This window comes from Erythranthe guttata, chromosome 1, assembly GCF_056151865.1.
Source record: "Erythranthe guttata isolate IM_541 chromosome 1, IM_541, whole genome shotgun sequence".
In the NCBI taxonomy this organism is placed as follows: Eukaryota; Viridiplantae; Streptophyta; class Magnoliopsida; order Lamiales; family Phrymaceae; genus Erythranthe; species Erythranthe guttata.
Genome location: NC_142533.1, coordinates 13304441 through 13312500, shown reverse-complemented (window position 1 = coordinate 13312500; position 8060 = coordinate 13304441). Strand labels below are relative to the sequence as shown.

General features: G+C 39.9%; 1 pseudogene; it reads right to left on the bottom strand.

Moving 5' to 3' along the window:
- Positions 1-2160: 2160 nt before the first annotated feature.
- LOC148772881 (25S ribosomal RNA) lies at positions 2161-2915 on the bottom strand (annotated as a pseudogene; the record flags this gene model as incomplete).
- Positions 2916-8060: the final 5145 nt, after the last annotated feature.

The window sequence follows — 8060 nt, the reverse complement described above, 5'->3', positions numbered from 1 at the left end:
TAGTGGTTAGATACAACTTTTATTGGCCAAAATCATTAGAAATTTCAGATTTCAAAGAAAGGTTTTCAAGAAAAACGAATTTTTAACTTTTTGTGGTTGCATGTGTAGATCTTCGAAAGTTTGGGTCAAATCTGTAATTTTTGTAAAGTCAGTCCGAAAAGTGTTTTCAAAACTTTTTTCCAGCATTTATTGAACAAAAATTTCGGATTTAAAGAATATTTTTGTAAGAAAAGTTGATTTTGAAATTCTAGTAGGCTTGCATGTGTAGATCTGGAGACTTTGGGGTAAAATGTGTAATTTCCGAAATTTCTGTATAAAGTGACTTTTCAACTTCATTTTCTGCATCTAGTAAAGTGGAATTTCAGATTTGTTAGGGGTTTTTCATGAAAAAGTGGGAAATTGAACTTCTAGTGTGGTTGCATGTATAAATCTTGAAACTTTTGGGTTAAAACTGCAATTTCCGAAACTTCTCTCACTTTTAAAGTTTGGATCTGTTTTTCAGTAAGTATTAAGTGGGGAAAAGTTTCCTTTACAAAGGTTTTCAAAGTAATTAAGGTTATATTAGAGGTTTTGATTTTTTTTAAAGAAAAATTAAATTTTCGGCTTTTTAATTTCAAGAAAATTCGAAACTTTGTAAAAATTTAAAATGATTTCGGAATCTGAAATTTGGGTCAGTTAGGAGTTCTAGGATTTAATTTGAAGATTTTTGGAATTAGTTTGCTATCTTTTCGAAATTTGGATCATTTGCATGACATTGATATATTTTTTGTGTTTTAATGTCTATGTTTTGATTTAATGGTTATGAGTGATGAGTTTTGTTATTTTTGGTATTATGGATGTGGTTTAATGGCTGTGAGAGGTTGTGAAAATGAATTATTACATAGAAGTTGTAATAAGTTCATCAAATGAGATGTGAGAAAAGGGGTATTTGTTTTAAGCATGCCTTGATGACTAAATAGTGAAGTTTAATATGTTGGCTGCATGTGTGTGTGCTGAAAATGTGTGGGTGTGTGTGTGTGCTGATTGTGCATGGTGTGTGTGCCGTGTGCGAATGTGTGTTTATGTGTGTAAATTTGGTAATTTTGCCCAATTTACAATTATGTGGTAAATTGTAAGATTTGTGTTATTTTGTGGCACTTGATTGATATTTGTGATGTCATGTGTGGGTTATAGCATTATTTCGAAAAAGTTGCATTAACTGATTTTTTTTTTTTGAAAGATTAATGGAATATCGGGTAATAAACAACTCGGATATAGTGGGCTGGTATCCAACTAGGATGATGTGTGTAGTGGTTTGATTCCACTTAGTGAAAACGGGCTCATAACAGGTTTATTACTCGGGTACATCAATTAATCTTTCACGGATCCGATAAAACGAAAAATGTGTTTTTCATGATTTTCAAAAAAAGGGCATTTTAGTCATTTTGCATAATTACGTGATTTTGTTAAATGATGTGTTTTCGTGAGATGTGTGACTTGACCGATTGCATTGTGTTGTTGTACGGAACGTGGGTAAGAGTGGGTATACAATATTATATAATATATATAACGTATTTCCAAAGTTCGATATTACTCGGATTTCTTACTGAGCTTTATAGCTCATATAGATGTCTTTTAATTGCAGGTAGTAGTAATCCTCAACCGGGATAGGTCGAGTAGTGGATCGAGGTCTTGCCCGGAATTTTTGGAAGACGTACGAGGACCTATGAACGATGCTAGAAGCTTTTGGTTGTTTTCTTTTGGTGGTGTAATCTTAAACCGTAACAATTTCGTACCTTTTGAACTCATTTTCATTATGAATCGTACTTAAACCCTATTATGATATAGTAAGTTTCGTAATTTTCTATTTTCTTATGCCTCCATTTGTAATTTCCGAATTATTCACCAAAATAACCTTTCCAAACTCTGATTTATTCTCGAACCGAAAACCGATAGTGATATTGTAGCACTCGAATGAAAAACCTCCTCTTGAAACTTATTTTGGAATGAAACCTCTATTCGGCAAAGAACAACCTAAGAAAGTTTTCCGAAAGTGCAAAGTTTTCAATACCCAAAGGAAGATATTTTTGAAAATTGCATTTTCGCCCCATTCCAATGTTTCAATATTTACAAAGTGATCCTTTGCTTTCGCTAAGTATATAGAATTCCTATAAACCGGTTCGATTTGTCGCCCGATATAAAGGGGGGTGCTACACGCTCCGCCCGGGCTCACGCCCAGGGTTTTGCCCTGACAGCCGGGTATAGGTCGCGCACTTTGGCGCAATCCATTTTCGGGGCTAGTTGATTCGGCAGGTGAGTTGTTACACACTCCTTAGTGAATTTCGACTTCCATGACCACCGTCATGCTGTCTTAATCGACCAACACCCTTTATGAGATCTAGGTTAGTGCGCAGTTGGGCACCGTAACCCGGCTTCCGGTTCATTCCCCATCGCCAGTTTTGCTTACATAAAATGGCCCACTTAGGGCTCTCGATTCCCTGGTGCGTCTCAACAAAGAAGCCGCACCGTCCTTCCTATTTAAATTTTGAGAATAGGTCGAGGGCGTTGCGCCTCCGATGCCTCTAATCATTGGCTTTACCCGATAGAACTCGCGCTCGAGCTCCATCTATCTTGAGGGTAACTTCGGAGGGAACCAACTATTAGATGGTTCGATTAGTCTTTCGCCCGTATACCTAAGTCAGACGAACGATTTGCACGTCATTATCGCTGCGGGCCTCCACTAGAGTTTCCTCTGGCTTCGCCCCGCTCAGGCATAGTTCACCATCTTTCGGGTCCCGACAGGTTTGCTCACTCGAACCCTTCTTAGAAGATCAAGGTCAGTCGGCGTTGCACCCCTCGAGGGGGATCGCGCTAGTCAGCTTCCTTGCGCCTTGCGGGTTTACTAGCACGTTGACTCGCACACATGTCGGACTCCGTGGTCCGTCTTTCAAGACGGGTCGAATGGGGAGCCCGCTGGCCAGCACCGGGAGCGCGCAGTTGCTGAGGCACGCCGAGGGCACGCGCTGTCCGCCACGAATTCCTTATTGGAGATCTAACAAAATTTGACTCTCACAATAGATTTGATGGGCATGAATCGTGAATTAATGTGAAAAAAGGTTATTAAAAAGCCAATAGCTGAAGACTCCTCCAATTTCGTGGCAGTAGATGAATCCTTCAAAGTTCAAACCATTACAAGCTCTAGTGATTACGGTTCCACCGGTCACGAACATTATCGATGAGCACATATCTGTAGACCTGATCAAAGAGAATACTGTTAGGACAACAACAACAACAAAAATTGGAGTACATAAAGAGTAGTGGCTATCGGTGAAATTACCATCATATCCACATTCAATTCTTTTGAGGCACTACTTCCAGAGGGGGGAAGTATCACTTGGAGGATATAGCTGATGATACACGTGAGCAATCTCTCTCTCCTAATTGGATAGGGATCTGACATCTAAAGTTCCGGAGGCTCGTAAAAAAATACAAAAAATTGAAAGAAAGATAGTACCTCGTAGTGATCAACAAACCAGGTTGATTGCTAGAAGTGTTAGAGTAGGTGACCGGCAAGCCAACTTGTGGCTGTGGTCTATCTCTTTTCTTTGTAATAAAACAATCGTTTTTCGTTCGTAATAATAAAATATCTTATTTGGAATTCTATATCTGTTATCCCATGCAAGCAACATAGATATAGTCCTAACGAGTTACTCTATTACTGTGAGTTGATCTAGTAGAATCGTGAGATAACTCAGCAATGTAATGTAACTGTTAAACCTTGTTCCTAGTCGATGGGTTACGCCAATAATGAGGATACCGGCCTTTCCCTTTTGAGACTAGCACTTAGTGTATGTGTACTGCGTCTCATCAGTCCTCGGTGTTGTGACATCGGCATACTTGAGTGGGTGCTCATTCTGGATGAGTTCACTGAACTCGCTCGCCCTAGAAATCTATAAGTGGTTCTCATTCATCGAGTAATAGGTTTCTAAGATATAGTTGTACACCATTAGTCCTTAAGACCCAGACATCACCGTGACTTCACTAGAGGACCGATTGTATCGTGACCTGTCCCTGAGTCCCACCGCGGACCGCTCCAAGGGCCAACGTTCGTGCAATCCGAAATCTAGTGTGAAGTCTGTGCATTGTAGTAGGGGATTCGAGCGCTTGAGTAGTCATGGATGTCCTGTGTGTTCTGACGGTTTATAATCCATGGAATCTCTGGCCAGAGTTGATAGTGGGGTGATTAGGGAAATGTGTTTCCCTAAGTCGCACACGAACGGATTTATAATACCTAGAACGTTCGCACGGTTATTGAACTTTATAAGAGGTCTGGGTGAACCAATGCCTCTAGTTCGATCGGGACATGTGCTACGAAGGGATCGTACTGTACGCTAACTATATCATAAGGTTCTTGCAGGCACTTCATTTGTATCTAGGGAATCATGATGCGTAGTTGCTAGACGCCAATCTTGATTCGATGGGCACCGATTTGATCGGGATTAGATAAAATGAGTTTTACTCTAATCGGGACTCTTGGGAGGAGTTCGTATAAGAACAATGTGTTGTTCGAATCACAAAGAGTTGTGAGCCCACGGCTAGCATACACCTGAACCATTGAGGGTCACACTTCTCGTGTAACATGGATCCTTGATAACAATGAGCATAGATTAATATGTTAATCTTTGCAAAGTTGGAGGTCAATATGATTGAGTCCAAGATTCGTGATTGTGGATTACGAGTCGGAATAAACGTAGAGAAAGAGAAATGCGGAATTTAGTGAACTTTCTAAATTGGGAAGTTTCCCGATTTAGCAAGTACACTAAAGTGGAAGTTTCCAATTTTGGAAATTGGAAATTTCGAAGAGGCACTCGTATCGACGAGGACTTTGAGCTCGTCACAAATATAATTTTGTTATAATTTTGTGGACGATCGTTTATTAGAAACGAGGCCGTAAATGGAATGGGCTTAATGCATCAGTGGGTCAAGCCCAATGACTTAAGCCCGCTAGGGTTGAAAACCCTAGGTATAAATAGACCTCAAAAGGAGTTTTGAGATCAGATTTTTCAGCACAAAACCCTAGCCGCTCAGCCCCTCCTCTCGGCCGTTGCATCTCCGCCGCGCCACCGCCGATCTTCGCCGGAATCCGCCGGTTTTTCCTCTTCTTTCACTATCGTATTCCCTTTGTTATCTAACCCCTTTTTATCTAGTGCTACAGTAGGGGGAGATCCGTTTATTCGAGGTGAAACCTAATTGGAGAGGAGTTGCTGCCCCGACGGAATCGCCGCATCGCCGCTGCACCGCCGCACGCGCCGCTGCACCGCCCACGCGCCGCCGCCGTCGTCACGCACGCGCCGCCGTCGCCACACCTTCGGTCCAGCTGCCGTTTGGTAGTGTTCCTGCAGCCCCTAGGAGTGGTATATAGCAGCTTGTACGTGATTGGTTCTTGATTTCGATTCGTCGAAATCGCACGCTACAAGAGGTAAATGAATCGACACTTTCGTAAATTAATTCGAGCATGTTTTGTATGAATTATGATTTACGATTATGAGTAATATGTGATTACATGTTTCGATTTCATTAAATGATGAATAAGCATGTTTCGTGATTTTCGGTTTTATGTATTTTTCAATTAAATCGAAAATTACCATATGTATGGCGGAAGCGTTAAGGTACGTTGACTATATGATTAGTTTTGCATGTAATCGAAACTAGTTCGATATAAAAATTTTAAATTCCGCTGCGTATACATGCACGATCCCCAACAGTGGTATCAGAGCCACGGGTAAATCGTTTATTTGTCAACGTGTTTATCGTTTTCGAAAGCATGCTTCGATTTGTTGAATTGTTGAATTTTTGGTGTTATCAAATTGGGTGGTTTAATATTAATTAATATTTTGAATATTTCAGAAAATATAAAAATTTTTAATTTTGAAAAAAAAAATTCGATTTTTGCTGCTGTTTTTCAGCTGACCGAACCGGCCCGGTCGAACCGGTCCGACCGGTCCGGTCAGCGACAACAAAAAAAAAAAAAAAAAAAAAAAAAATTCTTTTATTGATTTTCTGAGATTAATATTAAAATTAATTGATTTTTAATTTTTGAAATTATTTATCAATTAAACCCAATTAGATAATTGATCCATTAATTTAATTTGAATTCAAAGAATAGTGTTGGATTAATTATTTAATTTAATCGTTAAATTAGTTTAATTAATGGAACACAAATTAGATGGCAAATAATTAATGGACTTCATTCTTATTTGAATGATTTATGAATGAAAGAAGTCCGTTAATTATATTTGCAATTAATCGTATTTATTAATTAATTCATGAGATGAATAATTGTGATTAAGTACGATGATGATCGTATGTCTCTCTTAGGATCAATATACGTTTCCACATACCTAGAGAACATAGTTGTAGGAATCACAAACGATCATAACCTAAAACTTCCGATGAGCTAATAAGATTTAATAAACAAAATCCCTCATTCTTAATCAAGAATAATTATCAAGCTATAAAGAAAAACCAAATTGTTGAATTTTTCTTTCCTTCTACCAACAATTAAATTATGTGTAGCCTCTCATAATAGTGCAGTAAGCCGTGTTAGCGGGGAGTACTATTGTGGGATAAGCTGTAATTTAATTGACATTAGATGGAGATACGGTCATAGATAAAATTATGTTGGATTAATGTGGTCGGCTAGATTAACTAGGGATTGCATTAGTTTGATATAGTTGGATCCATGACATCTCATATTGGTAGGCTAGACTTGACACACGAAGATTTTGATATTCGCTAGATTAACTTAGGTCATTATCAAGTGTGAGGTAAATCGATCTTTAGGGTCACATAGTGATGTGATTGATAGTACTCTACCTTTAGGCTTATGTAATCGGGATAGATTAACTACGGGTTACATTAGCGCTATTGGACCTAAAGCCCATTAAAGAAAAACAAGTTTTCTCGATTGTCTGCTAGAGGGTGGTGGAATTCGATAAAATTAGTGGGAGAACAATTAAAACATAAAAGTCCAAAATTTTAATTGTAACGATTATTACGAACCAAACTCTAATTATCGTCTTCTTAAAATTTTCTCAGCAACAATGTCCAAACATCCCCTTTCCTCAATCCTCGACCAAAACAAACTCACCGGTCCAAACTATTTGGATTGGCTTCGCAATCTGAAACTTGTGCTCCAAGTCGAGGAGCGTCTCTATGTGCTCAATGAACGTCCCCCCGCTGCTCTTCCTGCGACTGCTACTGCTGACGAGACTGCCACTTTCGAGGCATGGAAGAAGGACGACCTCCATGCGAGGTGCTACATGCTAGCATCCATGGTGCCAGAGCTCGCGAGGAAGTATGAGTCTCACGTGCATGCTTATGATATCAAGCACCATCTTGAAAGCATGTACAGTGAGAATACTAGGGCATCGAGGTACTCAGCTACCAAGGAGTTGATCACCATGAGGCTGCGTGAAGGGGCTTCGGTCCACGAGCACGGTCTCAAGATGATCACTCTCCTTGAGAAGCTGGTGAACCTTGATGTCACCCTCCCGGCCGAGCTCTCGGTGGATTTGATCCTACTGTCCCTTCCTAGTTCTTATGAATCGTTCATAGTGAACTTCAACATGAACAAGCTCGATCCACCATTGGATGAGTTGTTGAACATGTTGGTCAGCTATGAGTCCACAATCAAGAAGGAGAAATCTGTTCTCCTAGTTGCTCCTTCTGTGAAGAAAGGTTCTTTCTAGAAGAAAAGGAAAGAAAGGAGTTTCGGCCCGAGCAAGAAACTTGAGAAGGGCGAGTCGAGCGGAGTGAAGAATGACAAGGTCACCAAGCAAGTTGATGACGCTTGCCATCATTGTGGAAAGAAGGGCCATTGGCGACGCAACTGCAAGGCTTACCTCGATCAGAAACGTTCTGAAAAGGGTACGTATTTAGTTGAAGTTAACTTGTCCGTTAAATCTTCTGCTTGGGTATTGGATACTGGTTGTGGCTCACATCTTTGTAATGATTTGCAGCTCATGACAAGAAGTAGGAAGCTTAATGTGGGTGAGACCTACCTAAGAATGGGCAACGGA